General features: G+C 35.4%; 1 protein-coding gene across 2 annotated transcripts in view; it reads left to right on the top strand.

Annotated features, from left to right (window-relative positions):
* Window positions 1–20571, top strand: part of LRRC28 (leucine rich repeat containing 28) — a 194817-nt gene that overhangs the window by 131683 nt on the left and 42563 nt on the right. The gene's annotated exons all lie outside the window — the stretch shown is intronic.

A 20571-nucleotide genomic window follows, 5' to 3' on the forward strand; every position in this document is an offset into this window, starting at 1 on the left:
GAAATTAGTATCCAGAATTTTCCTGAGCTCCTGCTGCCTTCTGGGAATGCCTTCCTGACCTAACATGGCTGGTCGACATAAGGACTTATAGAAGAAAAGAGCAGTAATTTATTTGAGTTGATATCCTTTTAAAATTGGTTCTTTTCATTTCTTATCAGTAGAATTATTTGTATTGCATTTCATGGTCTCTAAGTACTTTATTGCATTTTAATCCCCAAACCCAAATCACTGGACTGGCCTGAGTTAGGCGTTACCCAAAATGCCCTATTCCTATCACATTTATATAGCACTTCACCATTTACAAAGATTTTTTTCCCTTACAACAACCTTGTGAAGTAAATAATAAAATTACTATCAAAATCTGACTTCCATTTTTATACAAGAAGAAACCAAACATCAGAAACGCCTTTGTAACCTGCCCCAGTTTACAAAACTCCTGTTAACCCGTTTATTTGAATCCAAGTCCAGTCCTGACAAAGGATGTGGCATATGTGTAAAAAAAAAAAAAAAAGTAGACACTAATGAAAACTTGGCTTCCAACTTGAGAGATAAACTCCTTTTACTAAAATACTAGAATTTTTACTAAAATACCAAAATACTATAATCAGTAATAGAGCCAGACCAAAAAATTTTAAAAATAAAAAACCTTATTATTTTAAAGGCTTCTATAATTGGCTATACCACCTGCTGAATTACGAATGTCATGTGGCTAATAGTAATATATTATCCATCATAGATTTCTGTAAGTGATTTAGTTTGACTCACTATATGTCAAAGAACATAAACCTCTGCGATAAGCAATGCATTTGTTTTCACTGAGAACTGAATTATTTCACTAACTTGTAAACAAAAAAAAAGGTCATTTAAAAATTGAAATATGAAACCCCAAAGAGCCTTAAAATGTCATAATAACTATCATCATTTTTTATTCACAAAAGCATTTTTCTTTTTTCTTTATGAATAATTTATCTCTGAGGGCAATGAACTGGATCTATCATTGTTCCCTTGGAAGAAAAGAAACTTTTGCCAACACATTATATATTTTATTTTTAACTTTCCAACTCAAAAATCTCTTTAAGAACTCTTTAAAACACTGGAAAAATTAAATCCCCTTAATCAACCAACAGTTAATTTTCATGATTTTTTGGAAATTATTGTTCCCTAAGTAACAATTAAATTTTTTATTCAAAAAGCTAATTAAACAAAGAAAACTTTCAGAAACAAGCAGCCTTCCTCAGTAAACAGATCAAGAACAGGAATGATGTGACAAAGGAAAAGAAACAATTTCACATTTTTTTCTAAAGAATTAATATTCCTTATTCTCTAATCACCATCTTATAGGGCAGGTATATATAAGCCCATGCACAGATTTTCCAAAGCCATAAGCAGAGAAAGATTATTTGTCTTCATGAGTAGGAATGCACATGTGAGTAACCATGTTGTTTTCATGTTTCCTCAGTTATGTATTTCAATACCCTTGGTGCCAGGAATAAGCCTGTGAAGTGTTAGACATTCTTTCAGATGCACAGGGGTCACATTAATATCCTTATCTCTGGGTTTTATTAGGGTCACTCAGCCCCATGGACGCTTTGGTTGCCATCACCATTCTTTTTGCCTGCTGATGAGGGTATGCCTGCCCGAAACTGCTGCTTTTCCCATCCTTACAAACCCATACATGCTCACACTCTTCATCTTAGCCAAGTGCTCTCATTTATTTTCTTCACCGTTACAGAGCCATGCCCTTAGGGTTGGTTTCTCTCTAAACAGAAAATATATAACAGCTGTTGAGCCCAAAGCAAGAAACAGTGTTTCCAGATTCTTTCCTGATTCTGCTACCTTCGACCTATTCTTCATTTGCTTTGCCTTTGACTTCTCCTAATTCTTTCCCTCAGTGGTAGAGGAAATCGTATACATCTGCTGAGTTGATACACTAGATATATGTTATCTAATTCTTAATTGGACTTTCACTTCTATAATATTTCCTTAATTGACTTTCTATGACATTCCCCAAAGTGGCTGTTTCTCAGAGCTTTTCTCCTAAAAGCCTCCCATACCCTTCTCTACCCATTCCCTCTCAGAAGAGAACCTTGCCTCATATTTCACTGAAGAAATAGAGGCCATTTGCAGTGAATTTGTCTTTTCCTTTTCTCTACATCCCAAAACCCTTTGATATCATTCCCCCATTCCCTCCTATATTCCCGTCTCTGATGAAGAATTGCCCTTATGCTCATCAGTGTCAGTCCTTGTATGCTACACATACCGTTGGTCTTGTCTCTTCCCATATCCTCTGGCAGATTTCCCTTATAACCATCCTCTCCCTCTCTCTCTCTCTCTCTCTAATTTTTAATCTCTCTCTTACTACAGTGTCTTCCCACACTGCCTACAAACATACCCATGTCTTCAACATCCTTAAAAAAAACCCTCACTTCACCTTATCTTGCTCTCCAGCAATTGTCCTATATCTTAGAAAGAACTATTTATGCTCTCTGCTTCCACTTTCTCTCCTCTCACTTTTAAATTATTTTTAATCTATCTTGAAACCTCATCACTTAAGTGAAGCAATCTCTCCAAAGTTACTAGTGATCTCTTAATCATTTAATCTTGATTGGTGGTTTCGTTTTTCTCCCACTCCATCTAGGCCAGGCCCCAGCTATATGTACTTCACTTCATTCTGCAGTCATCTTCTCAACAGCAGCAACAACAAAATACATACACAATACACACACACACACACACACACACACACACACACACAAACATACCTACTATGTACCAGACATTGTGCTGAGCCCTGGGAATACAAAAAGAGGCAAAAGAAAGTTCCTCCCTTCAAGTAGCTTTTACAATCTAATGAAGGAGAAAACATGCAAACTTATTTACAAAGCAAGCTATATATAGGATGAATAAGAAATAATCAACAAAGGGAAGACATTGGAATTAAGAGGGACTAGGGAAGGCTTCCTACAGAAAGTGAGATTTTAGTTGATACTTAAAGGAAGCTAGGGAGGTCAGAAGTTAGAATAGAGGATGGAGAGCATTCCAGGCATATGTGACAACCAGAGAAAATGCTTGTGCCTTTGACTTCTCCTGATTCCTTACTGTCATGCTAGCAGAAGTTAGACAACTTTACCAGAGTGGGTATATGGCAAAAATATTATCCCATCTTAATTTTACCTTTACTGCTATATGTTGGTCTTTTTATAGTTCCCTAATTGACTTTCTATCATATTCCCCAAAATGACAGTTCCAAAGCTCCCCTTCTCAAGCCTCCCATATCACACCCTTCCTATTCCTTCTCAGAAGAGAACTTTGCCTTATACGTTATTGACAAAAGAGAACAAATGACATTTACTTTATGTCCAAGTAAGCAAGAGAATGGATAATCTTATTTTTGGACCATCAAAGAGACCAGTGTCATTGGATCAAAGTCTGTGTGATGGGGAGTAAAGTGTAAGAAGGCTGTAAAAGTTAGGAGGGAGCTAGGTTATTAAGGGCTTTGAAAGCCAACAAAGGATTTTGTATTTGATCTTGGAGGCAATAAAGAGCCACTGGAATTTATTGAGTAAGGTGGTGACATGGTTGGACCTGCACTTTAAGAAAATCACTTTGGTGGTTGAATGAAGGATAGATTGGAGTGGGAAGAGGCTTGAGGCAGTGGATCTACCAGAAGGATATTGCAATAGCTCAGGAATGAGGTGATGAAGTCTGCATCAGAGTGGTGGCAATGTCATGGAAGAGAAGGGGCCATAGTTGAGAGACATTGTAAAGGTGAAGTAAATAGGCCTTGGCAAAGATTAGATATAGCAGGTGAGAGATGGTAAATAGTACAAAATATCTCCCAGTTTGCAAGCCTGAGGGACTTGGGAACATGGTGTTGCCCTCACCAGTAATAGATGTGTTTGAAAGGGGAAAGGGCTTAATGATAAGGAAGAAATTATAATGAGTTCAGTTTTGGACATGTTGAATTTAAGATGTCTATCGGACATCCAGTTCAAGATGTCTGAAAATCAGTTGGAGTTGTGAGATAAGAGGATAGCAGATTGATTGGGTAAATAGATTTGAGAATCATCAGAATAGAGAACCTAGAGAGAGGACAGAAGAGGGCCTAATGGGACACCTATGGTTAGAGGGCCTGAAATGGATGAGTATCCAGCAAAAGAGACTGAGAAGGAGCAGTCTAATAGGTAAGAGGAGAACCAACAGAGAGTGGTGTCCCAAAAACACAAATTGAAGAGAGTTTCAAGAAAAAAAGAGTGATCAAGAGTGTCAGAGGCCATTGCATTTGGAGAGAAGTTCCTCTGTACTCTTCCTCCCCCATATTCCAGTTCTGAGGCCGTAATTAAATCCACTTTGCTAGTGCTTTCAGAAAGGGGCTGTCATTATTTTGCTATATAGTTCTACTCATTCCTGTAACTTTCAAATTATCTCCTGTCTGGCATTTTTTTATCTTCCCTTATTGAAATATAAGCTCATTGATGGCAAGAATTGTCTTCATTTTTGTATTTGTATACCCAGACCTTAGCACAGTGCTTCACATGTTGCTTAATAAATGATTTTCACTTCTTCCTGTTTTCAACCCTAATGACCTTTTCTTTTCTTCTCTTTTTCTCTTTCTTACTTTCTTTCTTTTTTCTTTTTTTTTCTTTTTTTTTTGGTGAGGTAATTGGGGTTAAGTGACTTTCTGTTGAAAGAACATCATTTTTCAAGCCACCTAACTTTACAACTTAAGTCATCCTCATTTTCTCACCCTCTCTCCCCATCCTTCACCTCCATATCCAATCAGTTGCCAAGTGTTGTCAGTTCTACCTGCACAACATCTCTTATATCTACCTCTTTCCCTCTACTCGCACAAAGACTGTCCTAGTTCAGGCCTTTGTTACCTCTTGCTTGAACTATTGTAGTAGCCTCCTAATTGTATTCCCTATGTCTTACTCTGTCTCCATTCCAATCCATCCTCCATACACCTGCCAGAGTGGTATTCCAAAAGCTGAGGTTCTGACTATATCACTACCTAGATTAAAAAGCTCCAGGGATTGTCTGTTTCCTCAATGATAAAATACAAAGCCCTCTGTTTAACATTCAAAGCCCATCACAATCTGGTATAGCAACCTCCCTTTCTAGAATTATTATATTTTACTCCCACTCCTACATTCTGTGGTCCAGTCAAATAGACCTAATTATTCTTCCTTGTACACTTCATTCCATCCCCCGTATCTGTGCATTTGGTCAGATTGTCCCCATGCTTTTAATTGACTCCTGGTTCATCTCCACCTCTTAGAATCTCTGACTTCTTTGGAGCCTCAGTTTGAATTCCTTCTCTTAAAGGAGACTTTTCCTTATCCCCTTCAGTTGCTATCCCCTCAAACAAGTTTCCTTTACATTTCCCCTGATAGAATCTAAACTCCTTAAGGCAAGGGATAATTTCCAAAGTGCCTGACACTTCATAGGCACTAAATAAATGTTTATTGATTAATCGTTACTTTCAAATTTTGACATCTGGCTTTTCTCTCCCCTTTGATATTTGTGTCTTCCTAACTCCTGTCTGTCTGCTTATTTTCTGTCTTAAAGTTTGCATTGTTGTTGTTGTTCAATCGTATCCAACTCTTTGTGACCCCATTTGGGATTTTCTTGGCAAAGGTACTGGAGTGGTTTGCCGTTTCCTTCATCTTATTTTACAGATGAGGAACCTGAGACAAGCAGGGTTAAGTGACTTGCCCAGGATCACACAGCTAGTAAGTGTCAGAGGCCATATTTGAACTCACAAAGATGAGTCTTCCTGATTCCAAGCCCAGTGCTCTATCTCCTGCCTCACTTAGCTGCACCTAGTTTTTGGTTTGCCCTAGTCCTTATCCTTTTTATCCCAACTCTTGCTTATACCTAGCAATGACTTATGAATTTTTCCCCAAAATTTTTAGTACCCTTACTTCACCTGGTTACAGACCAGAGGATCTAAATGATCCATTGGCTTTTAGACTCTGCCCCAGGTTCAGTCCGCTTCCATACTGGTCCATTATGCTTTACTCTAGCTTCTCTTAGTTCTCCTGATTACAGCCTGAAATCTATAGCCTGTATTTCACTGCTGCCTACCATTCATATACAGACGGTGCTAGAGACATGGCATAGTAGTAATTAGGGCTATTGGAATGCTGTAGAACCATTCTGTAGAAATCATTTTGCTCTAAAAAGATATTTTGAGAGGCCTGGGTTGTTGTTTATAGTCATCTATAGTTTAATGACAACAGATATCTTAATGTATGGCTATCTTGCATGAAGGTGGCTTAGAACAGAAATAGCCTAATTGCTAATGTGACAGAATCCTTCCTTTCAGCAGTGAATAAACTCTTACAAAACAATTATCCTCATATTCCTTGGGGCCCTCTACAGCTATGGTGTAGTACATAGATTGTTGGGCTTGGAAGAAGGAATTCTGAGTTCAAATCCTGCCTTAAACACTTAAAGTTGCTGAAAAGGTAGAAATTACAAGATTTAGCAATGGATTTCACATATGGGGTGAGAATGAGTAAGTTTCCAAACCTAGGTGACTGAGAGAATGGTAGTGCTTTTGACAGAGGTAGTGAAGTTGGGAGGACGGGAAGATTTAGAGGAAAGAGAATGACTTTTACTTTAGACACATTGAGTTTGAGATGTCTGAAAGAACTGGCAATGTAGGATTGGAGGTCAGAAGAGACACAGGCTAGATGTGTGGCCTGAGAGTGCCTGTACTCATGCCTGTACTCATTCATTCTTCCATTCTCTCTCTGGCTCTCTTTCTCTCTCAATCATATCTTCATATCACCCTCCTTTCATATCTACATTATCTACAGATGCCTATAGATATATTATTATATATGAATAGATATATATAGATACAAATCAATGAATCAGACCTGTGAATAATATAAATGAACCTATGAGAGTTGACAGGATCGCCAAGTGAGATGGCATAAGGAGAAAAGACAGAGGGCCCAGGACAAAGCCTTGGTGTACATCTGCATTTAGTGGACATGGATTAAGAACGAGCAAAGGACACTGAGAAGTGGTCAGAGAAATAATAAGAGAACTAGGAAAAGAGAAGTGTAATGAAAAAAACAGAGAAAAAAAGAGTAACCAGGAGAAAAATGTGATTAGCTATATCGAAAGCTACAGAGAGGACAAGGAGGATAAGGACTGAGAACAGTCCATTAGATTTTGAAATTAAGCGATCATTGGTAACTTTGGCAAGAGCATTTTTTAACTGAAGGATGAGATCAGAAGTTGGTTGACAGAGGGTTTAGAAGATAGTGAGAGGCCAGGAAGCAGAGGTACCCAGTATAGATAACTTCCTCAAGGAATTTAGCAGAAAAGGGGTGAAAAGACATAGAATGTTAGCTATTGTATGGATATTTCATTTGCACTTCTGCTACTAACCCTTGTCACATTCAGCTAAATAACAATAATAATCACTCATATTTATAAAAGTTTTGGACTTTGCAAAGCACTTTACAGATTTCTCATTTGATCCTCACAACAACCCTGTGAAGTAGGTACTTTTATTCTTTTTTTTTAACAAAGAATGAAATAGTATGAGAGGAATTAAGTGACTTGTTCAGAGTCACACAACTTTATATACACATTCTTTTTTCTACTTATACAGTAACTTCTGTAGTTTAGGCCTTCAACACCTCTCACCCTGGACTATTTGTTTCAATAAATTGGTCTTGCCATTCCAGTCTATCTGACACTCAGCTGCCTAAGTGATTTTTCTAATGTACAGGCAAATCTGATCTCCCCTACTCAGTAAATGCCAGTAGTTTCCTAATACCTCTAGGATCAAATATAAAGTCCTCTGTTTGAAATGTAAGCCTAGTCATAATCTGACCCCTTCCTGCCTTTCAGTCTTCTTAGTCCTTACTCCTTTCAAGGTACTCTGTGATCCAGCAACACAGTTCTTCTTGTTCTTCCTCACACACAACACTGCATTTCCAGACTCCATAGTGTTTCACTGGCTGTCCCTCATGTTTCATATGCTCATCCTCCTCTCCACTGCCTTTTGGTATCTCTAACTTTCTTCAAACACTACCTTCTGCAAAAGGGCTTTCTTTTCCAGCTGTTAGTGTTTTCCCTCCTGAGATTACCTTCTATCTACTATTTATGTATCTTGTATATACCTAGTTATTTATATTTTCTCTCACCTATTAAAATGTGAACTCTTGAGGGCAGGAATTGTTTTTCCGTTTCTTTGTATTCCAGACATCTAACACATAGTAAGCACTTAATGAATGTTTTGGGATTTGTTTGTTTTGGCTGAGTGACTAATGTATTTGGACTCTTGAAGCAAGTAAGAATTGTAGATTCCCCCAAAAAAAGGTAAAGTGTGCCCATTAATTAAGCTGCCATTCCCTTCCTGATTTCATTAAATTGACAGATATTATAAGGGCCAGCATGCACTGGTCACTGGATAGTGATTCCTTTCTAAAACTCAACATCAGCCGGACTTTAGTAAAGAATTGGAGTGGGATGCAAAGCACAGATAACTGTCCTGAAGTTCTGATAGAGCACATTGCTGCATGTTTTGGAGCTAAGTTACGAAGACAGGCATGATTTCTTTTCCCATCTGTGCTTGTTTTCATCTTTCTTGAATCTGTAAATTTTAACTTATTTGGTCTTTAGAGATATTTCTGTTTTCTTTTAGAAACAAATATCTGCTTTGGTCATTTGTCAGTCATAACAAAGGAAAGCAAGGACTCTTCTAAGTTAGGGTTTAATTTAGTGGTGGTGTGAACTCTTGACTATTAAAATTCACTTTAATTTTTAATTAAATTTGTTTTTAAATCTTAATTATAAAGTTAAGTACATCAAACTTAAATAATCTGCTTTTGTAACATGATTTAGTTTTAAATATTTTTATTCTATAATTATAATTATATATTTATATAAAATAACATATAATTATAATATATTTATTTTATAAAATTATTTTTAAAAAAGAACCTATAGCATTTCAGAATCTATCTTTATCTAAAGTGGTTAAAAATAAATCTTTGCAAAAGACATTTCCAAGTGAACGTCTGTTATCCATTCAACTAGGGAGGATGAGGATGAGGCTGGTGGCTCTCTCCAGTGGACTAGGTCATCTGATATCCATAAGAAGTCTATTACCAATATGATGAACCCTCAGGAGCAGTGAGCCACTAGACTACCTAAAGAAGGATGAACCAACCCAAGCTGGAAACAGAGCATGTCATAGCCATTTACTAGTGAGATCAAGCCCTTGTGTTTCTAGTCTGAATGAGGTCCTTCTTTACCCCTGAAAAGACTTATCTGATAGATATTTAAAAGACTTTGTTCTAAAGACTTTGGAAGTGTGCTGTAAATTATTCTTAGTTTTGTTAGAAGAAATTGGACTGGGAGAATGCCATTTATTCACAGTAAATGAACCCTGTACCTCCAACCTTTCAAAATGCTTTTGTTGCTATTACTAGTAGTTAGTTATATGATATTCAGCTTTTATTTTATTTGAACTAGAATGAAAATTGATATATTGTTCCACACAAATTATGCTGGCCCATTGCATTGGATGACATGGTACTGTGACTGTATTGTTCTATTCACTTTATTGAGAAATCACCTTTTTATAAAATAAATGAGTCTTAGAATGGTCCCTATGTGATAAACAAAGGTTTTAGTCTATCTAGTACATGCTGTTGCTCCATGCTTACTTTCCTGATTTGATTAAAAGAACATCAGCACAGATACACAAGACCTTTTTGTTCCATCTTCAGCCATGTGGAATACATATGCTAATGCCTTAAAGTTTAAAAAAAATAAAAATGGAGCTTGTTCAGGAATCATAGCTTTTGCTTATTTCTAAAAGAAAGTTCTTTGATCTGGGAGTCTAAGAGAAAGAAAGTGGAAATGTTTTAGACAGAATCCAGGACTTGCAGAAGCCACATGAAAAAGTTCCTTGTGGCATTAGCCGCCGTGCAGATGGACAACTTCCTTGCTTTATAAAGTTCACATGCCTAGTATTTTTCTTAAATAGGGCTTTTAAAAATATTACATGGTATCGACACATAAACATTAATAGAAGGAAAAAATAAACTACCTCTTAAAGTTGTTACCTCAGTTTTATGATGCTTTTTTAAAATCTTGACCTTATTAGTTAGTGAATGAATAAACCTATTCCAAAGTTAATTGTGGTAACCAGATTTTTAGGTTTTAAAAATATAAAAACATCTCACAGATTTTCCATATGTAAAATACTATTGTTTGTCAGTAGCATCAAATAGTACATTTGAGTCTATCAATTAAATGACAATTGACAACTGCATTGATAAGCTACATTAAATTAACTAAGCTAGTGTCATAATGACACTGTCACAGAATAACCACTGCTGTCTGTTCTCTTGCAAGGTAATTAATTCTACTCCAGCCTATCCAGCAAGTTGTGCTGTGCCAGCTTGAATAGAATTTCAGAGCCCTCTCCCAAAAACTCTGTGCTTTAGTAGCTTCCATATGCTAATAGGAAATAGAGGAAAGCATTGCTCTCTGAAAGTAAAATTGTAATCTAACCCTGACTTGGGTCATATCAAGCCTAATCTTAAAGCAGTATGCTTTTTAATGTACCTAAGAATGTAGTCTTGTATAGTCTATTATGATCAGATAGTAAAAGTCAATAGATACTTAAATCACTATAAAACATTTCATAGTAATAATAGTTAATATATATTTCTCTAAGTTTTGAAGAGCACTTTATAAATTTTGTTATTGTTTAGTTATTTAGTCATGTCCAATTCTTTGTGATCCCATTTGAGGTTTTCTTGGCAGAGACACTGAAGTGATTTGCCCTTTCCTTTTCCAACTCATTTTACATATGAGGAAACTGAGGCAAACAAGGTTAAGTGACTTGCCCAGGGTCACACAGCTAGTAAATGTATGAGGCCAGATTTGAACTCACAGAGTCTTCCTGACGTCAGGCCTAGCACTCTAACCATTGTGTGTCATGGAGCTGCCCTGCTTTCTCTCTCTCTCTCTCTCTCCCCCTCTCCCCCTCTCTCTCCCTCCCTCCCTCCTTCCCTCTCTCTTTCCATATATATGAGTGTGTGTATACATATACATATATATGTAATCTCATTTGATCCTTACTACAATCCTGAATTAGGTGCTAATATATCTGTTTTACAGATGAAGAAACTGAGACTGAAAGAAGTTAAGTGACTTGCCTAGTTAAGTGACATAGCCAGAAAGTGTCTGAGATAGGATTCCAAGTCAGGTCTTCTTGACTCCAAGTCCAGCACTCTGCCTGTTACACCAGAGTAGTCAAACATACAACCTGTGGGCCATAGCACTGCCTACAGTATTCCCAAGTAAAGCCTGAACCAGATTAAAATGTAATTGCAAGGGGCAGCTAGGTGGCGCAGTGGATAGAGCACTGGCCCTGAAGTCAGGAGGATCTAAGTTCAAATCTAGCCTCAGACCAAATGATTGACACTTACTAGCTGTGTGACCCTGGGCAAGTCACTTAATCCCAATTGCCTAAAACATATATACATACATATATATATATATATACACACACACTTGGAAAATGTTTAATAAAATAAATAAAATATAAATAATGTTAATATATGGTTTTCTAAGTCAACATGCACCCATAAGAATCTTTATATATGGTTTAGTGGCCCCTGTTTCTTTTTGAGTTTGACACCACTCCATCTTTCACATAGAGTATTTCAAATTTGTTAATTATGAAGAAATATAGAAAACAATGATTGCAGAAGTGCTTATAATACTGTATATACATATGGTAAAAGAGATGACCAAAAAGGTTATCCAGCCCAGCTTCTACACAAATAATGAATATAGTATATATATACTATATATATAAGTAAACTGGCATTTAGTAAACCAGTCACATTGACTAGATCATTTAGATCTAAGCTTCTGTCCTTCTAAAGGATCTTTGTCTAGTTCATGCCTGGTAATTGTGTGTCTCCCAGGGCTTTGTTCTATTGTCTATCGTCATCATCCTGTCTGTCTCAAGCAGGAATAGTATCCTTTCCTTGATCAGATTCCATGATAACCTAAATAATACTTTTTTGTTGTCATTATTATTTTAGCAAGTTCATACCTTACTTTAGACTTCCTGACACCATACTTATAGGAATCCCACATTTCTTTTTATTTGGAAGAGACCTCATAAACTATCTAATCCAATTCATACCTAAACAGAAATCTCTTCTACAGCACATTCAACAAATATGTAACCTTGTACAAGTCACTTAACATTCCTGGGTGTCATTTTCCTCATTTGTAAAATGGTGGCATTAAATTAATGTTCTCTGAGGTTTTTTCTAACTCTAGATGTATGATTCTGTGATAATGATGGTCACCTATTTAAAAAAAAATCAAATAATGAGCACTCCTCCCCAGACAGCCCATTTCCATTTTAGATAGATTTAATTGTTTGGAAAATTGTCCTTACGTTGAGCCTCAGTCTGACTCTTAATTTCTACACATTGCTCTTAGTTCTGCTGTCAATCATTCTTCCACATGCTAGCCCTTTGTTTACTTGGAAGGTAGCTATTGTGTCTCTTCTTATTCTTCATTTCTCCAAAATAAACATCCCCAGTTCCTCCATGTGATCAATAAATAGGAGGGTCTTCCGTATCCTTACTATTCTGGTGGCTTTTCTTTTTTTTAAATAGTATTTTATTTTTTCCAGTTACATATAAAGACAGTTTTTAACATTCATTTTTTAAAAATTTTGAGTTCCAAATTTTTTCCTCCCTCCCTAACACAGTAAGCAATTTGATATATGTTATATGTGTGCAATCTTGTAAAACATTTCCATATTAGTCATATTGTGAAAGACGAAACAGACCAAAAGGAAAAAAAAACATGAAATAAATAAAAAATAAAGATAGTGAAAATAGTATGCTTTAATCTGCATTCGTAGTCTCATCAGTTCTTTCTCTGGATGTGGATAGCATTTTCCATCATGAGTCCTGTGGAATTATCTTAGATCATTGTCTCGCTGGGAAGAGATAAGCCATTCATAGTTGATGATCACACTGTGTTGCTATTACTGTGTACAATGTTCTCCTGGTTCTGCTCAGTTCACTTTGTATCAGTTCATGTAAGTTTTCCCAGGTTTTTCTGAAACCACCCTCCTTGTCATTTCTTACAGCACTGTAGCATTCCATTACATTCGTATATCACAACTTGTTCAACCATTCCCCAATTGATGGGCATGCTCTAAATTTCCAGTTCTTTGCCATCACATAAAGAGGTGCTATAAATATACTTATCCTTTTTTATGATCTCTTTGGGATAAAGATCTAGAAGTGGTATTATTGGTTCAAAGGATGTGCACAGTTTGGTTGTCCTTTGGGCGTAGTTCCAAATTGTTCTCCAGAAGGGTTACATCAGTTCACAACTCCATCAACAGTACATTAGTATCCCAATTTTCCCACACCCTCCTCAACATTTATCATTTTCCTTTTCTGTCATATTAGCCAATCTGAAAGGTATGAGGTGGTACCTCAGAGTTGTTTTAGTTTGCATTTCTTTTATCAATATTGATTTAGAGCATTTTTTCACATGATAATAGATAACTTTGATTTCTTCTTTTAACAACTGCCTGTTTATATTCTTTGACCATTTATCAATTGGAGAATGACTCGTGTTCTTACAAATTTGACTCTGTTTTCTATATATTTGAGAAATGAGATCTTTATCAGAGACACTTGCTGTGAAATTTTTTCTCAGATTTCTGCTTTCCTTCTAATCTTGGCTGCATTGGCTTTGTGCAAAAACTTTTTAATTTAATATAATCAAAGTTACCCATTCACATCTTGTAATGTTCTCTATCTCTCATTTGGTCAAAAATTCTTCCCTTCTCCATAGATCTGACAAGTAAACTATTCCTTGCTCTCCTAATTTGCTTATGTTATCACCCTTTATGTCTAAATCATATGCCCATTTTGAATTTATTTTGGTATACAGTGTAAAATGTTGGCCTATACTTAGTTTCTGCCATACTGTTTTCCAGTTTTCCCAGCAGTTTTTGTCAAATAGTGAGTTTTCTCAGAAATTGAAGTCTTTGGGTTTGTCAAACACCAGATTACTGTGGTTATTTACTACTGTTTTTGTGTACCTAATCTATTCCACTGATTCATCACTCTGTTTCTTAGCCAGTACCAGATAGTTTTGACAATTGTTGCTTTATAATATAGTTTGAGATCTGGTAGGGCTAGGCCACCTTCCTTTGCATTTTTTTCCCTATTAATTCCGTGATATTCTTGACCTTTTGTTCTTTCAGGTGAATTTTGTATTCATTTTTTCTAGTTCTATAAAATAGTTTTTTTCGTAGTTTGATTGTTATGGTGCTGAATAAGTAAATTAATTGAGGTTGAATTGTCATTTTCTTTATATTGATTTGGCCTACCCATGAGCAATTGATATTTTTCCAGTTTAGATCTGATTTTATTTGTTGGAAAAGTATTTTTTAATTGTGTTCATATAGTTCTTTTATATAGGTATTTTAAATATCTATATATTTTATATATATTTATTTTAAATTGAATTTCTCTTTCTATCTCTTGCTGCTGGGCTTTTTTAGTAATATATAGAAATGTTGATGATTTATGTGGGTTTGTCTTATATCCTGAAACTTTGCTAAAGTTGTTTAATTATTTCAAGTAGTTTTTTAGTTGATTCCCTAGGATTATCTAAATATACCATTATATCATCTGCAAAGAGTGATCGTTGTATTTTCTCATTGCCTATTCTACTTCCTAAAAGTTATTTTTCTTACTTTATTGCTGTCACTAACATTGTTAATATAATATCAAATAATAGTGTTAATAATGAGCAACTTTACTTTATCCCTGATCTTATTGGGAAGGCCTCTAGCTTATTCCCATTCCATATAGTGTTTGCTAATGGTTTTAGATAGATACTACTTATCATTTTGAGGAAAAGTTCCATTTATTCCTATTCTCTCTAGTATTTTTAAATAGACATTGGTGTTGTATTTTGTAAGAAGCTTTTTCTGTATCTGTTGAGATAATTATATGATTTCTGCTAGTTTTGTTATTTATATAGTCAATTGTGCTGATAGTTTTCCTATTATTGAACCAGCCCTGCATTCCTGGTATAAATCGTACCTGGTTATAGTATATGATCCTGGTTACATATGGGTGTAATCTCCTTGCTAGTATTTTATTTAAAATTTTTGTATCAGCCACTTCCCAATTGATAAATGATCAAAGGATGTGAACAGGTAGTTTTCAGAAAAAGAAATCAAAGTTATCAATAATCACATGAAATAAATGCTCTGAATCACTGTTGATTAGAGAAAGGCAAATTAAAACAACGCTTGAGATACAACCTCATACCTATCAGATTTGCTAATATGACAGAAAAAGAAAATGACAAATGCTGGAGAGAATGTTGAGAAATAGAGACACTGATGCCCTTTTGGTGGAGTTTTGAACTGGTCCAGCCATTCTGGAGAACAATTTAGAACTATGCCCAAAGGGTTATAAAACTGCATACCCTTTGAACCACCTGTACCACTACAAAAACTGTATTACAGAGAGATAAAAGAAAACAGAAAAGGATATATTTGTACAAAGATGTTATAGGAGCTCTTTTCATGGTGGCAAAGAATTGGAAATTGAGGAGATTCTCATCAATTGGAGAATAGTTGAATAAATTGTGGTATCTGATGGTGATGGAATACTATTGTGCTATTAAAAGTGGCAAGCAGGATGCTTTCAGAAAAACCTGGAAAGACATGAATTGATGAAAAGCGAAGTGATCAGTACCAGAACTTTTTACACAGTAACAGGAATATTGTAAGGATGATCAACTTTGAAAGATTTAGCCTCTTTGATCAAGACAGTGATCCAAGATAGTTCTAAAGGACCCATGTTAAAAAATGCTATCCACCTCCAAAGAGAGAACTGTTGAATTCTGAGTACAGATTGAAGCATACTTTTTACACTTTTTAAAAAATTTTCTTGATTTTGTGTGTGTGTGTGTGTGTGGATGTGGTTGTGGGTGTGGGTGTGTTTTCTTTTGTGACGTGGCTAATACGGAAATGTTTTGCATGACTTCACATGTGTAATCAGTATCAAATTCTTGCCTTCTCAAGGGGTTGGGTAAGGGTGGGAGGGAAAGAATTTGGAACTCAAAATATTTCCTTAAAAAATGAATGTTAGATTTCAGATGTAATTGGGAAATATTTAATTAAGTAAATGAAAAAAAATTAAATCTAGTGATGAGGCACTCATTACCCCCCATAGCCCATTCCATTTTTGAGTAGCTATAGTTGTAAAGAAACTTCTTGTAACAGTCATTGAAACCCTCCTCTGTGTAATTTCTGCCTAGTGCTCGTTGTTTTGTTTCTTAAGTGTGAACAGAACAAATATTATCCCTTTCATGTGACAACTTTTAAATACTTGAATACAGTTATCGTGTATTCCTTGAGTCTTCTGTTCTCCATGTTATATATACATCTGTATTTCCTTCATCTATCCTAGTTGAAGCCATTCACTGCCCCAGATGACATTCTCTACAGACTCTCAAGATTATACTCTTTGTAAAATATGGTGCCCAAAACTGAACATCATACTCTAGACATTGTCTGACTGTAGCATAGTACAGTGAGACCATTATTCTCTTAATGCAGCCCAAAATCTCATTAGCTTTTTTGGCTCCCATATCAAACTACTGACTTACAGTCAACTTGCGGTATCCTAAAACCTTTAGGTATTTTTTCAGATAGACTGCCTTCTATCTACCCCTTTTATAATATTGTGCTTATGAAACTGATTTTTAAATCTAAATATAAGACCTTGATTTAGACATTAAATTTCATCTAAGATTTGGCCCAATAGTCTAAGCTCTCAGGATCGTTTTGAATCCTGAATCTATCTTCTACTATTAGTTATCTCTCCCAGCTTTCTGTCATCTGCAAATTTGATATCTATACCTTTAATCCAAGTAAATGATAAAACTATTAAATAGCATAGGGCTAAAGACAGATCTCTGTGGCACTCTACTAAAGACATTCTTTCAAGGTGACCTCAAACTTTATTAATGACTACTCTTTGGGTCCAGCCATTCAACCAGTTCCAAATCTACTTCACAGTACTATTCACCTAGGCCACCCCTCTCCGTCTAGTCAATCATGACATTTTTTAATGAAGCCATGCTAACATTTTTCAGGCATTGCTTCCTTTTCTATATTCATTAATTATTTAGAATTTTGCCAAGAATTAGTATCATGCTTAGATTTTGTAGAATCCATTCTCTTAAGAAAACAATGTGCACAGTAACTACAACAAAGGTAATAGAACCACAACCCAAAAAAATGTAAAAGTAAATGTTAACACAATTATAAAGATAGAACATTACTTGAACAAAGAGATATGAGAAGACTCCCCCAACCCACCCTTTTGTGGATGTGGAAGATCTATGGATATTACTTACACATTGCACATGTTGTCAGACTTTCAGTATATGAGTCAGTTGTTCTGATTTTCTTTCCTTAAAAAAAAAAAAAAACAACTATATGTTGTATAGGACATCTCTATGGAAAAGGGAGGAAGAAAGATACTGGAGAGTACTATGAAAAGAACGTATTTTTTTTGGTATGAAAACTGAGACCTTTCCCTTCTACCCTCCTGAAGTATCTCTATTATTCTCCTTGGAATCACAGACAGATCATGACAATTCCTGACACTCGGGAATCACATCATACAGTTTTTTTAGTACCTTAGGATATAATATAATTGATCTGGGTTCGGTGACTTGAATTTAGCAGAGGAGCAAGATGTTCATTAACATCTCCCTGCTTATCTTTGATACCTATTCCCTGTTAGCCATTTTTATTCCAGTCCAAAGATTATTTGTGTTGATAGGGGAAAAAAATGAAAAAAAAAAATAGCAAAATAAGTGTTGGAGCAGCTCTGCTTCCTTGCTGTTATCATCTCATCCTCCCCAAAACAGCAGTACAATTCTTTTCTTTTGTCCTTCTCTTTTGGTGATTTAAAACAAAAACCTTTATGTGGTTCTTAAATTTATTTGACTGCCTAAGCTTATTCTGAACGTTAACATTCCTGACATTATCTGATGACTTTTGTCATTCACTTTACATTACATCCTCTTGCTCTCATTTTCCTTATATATCTCCTTGAAACGTGATGTAGTTGATGAGTTCCTGATACATCCATATTAATTTTCTCAGACATTTCTTTTAATTTTCAACAGATTTGCTCCTTTTTCATATTTTTAGAATGTAATTCTTGAGATATTCCCATTTGTTCTATACTGACTTCACCTGTACAACTTTATTCCATAGGAGTATATCTGTCCTTTCTTTGAACCCTTTAAATTCTACTCTTCTGAAATCGTTAGGTTATAATTGGCTTTCTTTTCTTTTTTGATACAAATTCTAATATTAAATGTTGATTTCTACCCAAGGTTCCCATAGTTCCATCCTAGCGAGCCGCTCCTTCATCTAGGTAAGACTCAGTTTCCCCAGCTTTTATAAGATAAAATTAGTATTAATGCAAGTCAAGAATAATTTATTAACTATTTTACTTTTGGCAGAGAGAAATCTTCAGCAGTTGTCCTTAGTCTGTATTCAATCCAACAAGTATTTATGAAATGTTTCTTTATTTGCTAGGTAGTATACTAATTTAGGCTCTGAGGATAAAATGACAAAAATAAGACAGTTCTTGCTCTCGAGGAGCTTTTATTATACCAGGATAATTTAAGTCCCCCCCCCACTACTTTATTATTCCTATTTGATAGGTTCAATATTTCCTGTACTCCTTAGCTATTTATCTTTATGTCTGGCTAGCTTATAGTATGTACCATTGGCAATATTGCTTCTGTTCCTACCTCAGTTAATCTATACCCACATGTTCTTAATATGCTTTCCTACTCTGATTCTAGGATTTTCTCACATCATGCCTTTTTTTTAGTACATATGTTGTTTATTTTTATTTTTTCTCAATTACATGTAAACAAACATTTTTAACATTCATTTAAATTTTGAGTTCTAAGTTCTCTCCCTCCCTCTCTCATCTCCCCACTTCTTGAGAAGGCAAGCAGTTTGATATAGGTTATATATGTGCTGTCATGCAAAATATTTCCACATTAGCCACATTGCAAAAGAAAACACAGACCAAAAACAAAAAACAACAACCCAAGAATAATAAATAAAGTAAAAAAAAAAAAGTATGCTTCAATCTGTATTCATATTCCTTCAGTCTTTCTCTGGAGAGAAAAGAGTATTTTCATTCTTTCATCCTAAGTCCTTCAGATCTATAATGCTGAGAATAACCAAGTCATTCACAGCTGATCATCATACAATATTGCTGTCACTATGAACAATGTCCTCCTGGTTCTGTTCATCTCTCTTTGTTATTAGTTCATGTAAGTCTTCCCAGGTTTTTGTGAGAGCATCAGGGATGGGGAACCTGTGGCCTCTAGGACATTTGTGTCCCTCTGGGTCCTCAAGTGCGGCCCTTTGACTGAATCTGAACTTCAAACAAACTTGTTCTGTGAAGTTTGTCAAAGGGACACACTTGAGGACCTAGAGGGCCACATGCAACCTCAAGGCCGCAGGGTCCCCTCCCTTGAATTCTAGCTCATTGTTTCTTATAGCACGATAGTATTCCATCATAATCATATACCACAACTTGTTCAGCCATCCCCCAATTGATGGACATCCCCTCAATTTCCAATTTTTTGCCACCACAAAAAGAGTTCCTACAAACATTTTTGTATATATAGGTCCTTTTTCCTTTTTTATCTTTTTGGGATACAAACCTGCTAGTGGTATTTCTGGGTCAAAGGATATGCATAGTTTTATAACCTTTTGGGCATAGTTCCAAATCGCTTTCCAGAATGGTTAGATCAGTTCACAAATTCACCAACATTGCATTCGTGTCCCTATTTTCCCATATCCCTTTCAACATTTGTCACTTTTGTTTTCTGTCATATTAGCCAATCTAATGGATGTGAGATGGTACCTCAGATTGTTTTAATTTACATTTTTCTAATCAATAATGACTTAGAGCATTTTTTCATATAACTAGAGATAGCTTTGATTTCTTCTGAAAACTTCCTGTTGATATCCTTTGACCATTTATCACTGTGAAATTATTTATATTCATATCAGTTTGATTCATTTCTCTATATATTTGAGAAATGAAGTCTTTTTCAGATAAATTTACTATAAAATTTTTTTCCCAGTTTCCTGCTTTTCTTCTAATTTTAGCTGCATTGGTTTTGTATGTGCAAATACTTTAAAAAGTTTTAGATACAATCAAAATTCTCCATTTTAATCTTGTGATGTTTTCCATCTCTTATTTGGTTATAAATTCTTCTCTTATCCATAATTCTGACAAGAAAAGTCTTCAATGCTCCCATAATTCTGACAGGAAAAATCTTCAATGCACCATAATTTACTTATATCTATATCATGGACCCATTTTAACCTCATTTCAGTATATGATGTGAAGTCTATACCTAGTTTTTGCTATATTGTCTTCCAGTTTTCCCAGCAAT

This window comes from Vombatus ursinus, unplaced genomic scaffold (genome assembly GCF_900497805.2).
Source record: "Vombatus ursinus unplaced genomic scaffold, bare-nosed wombat genome assembly UNPS02009205.1, whole genome shotgun sequence".
Classification (NCBI taxonomy): Eukaryota; Metazoa; Chordata; class Mammalia; order Diprotodontia; family Vombatidae; genus Vombatus; species Vombatus ursinus.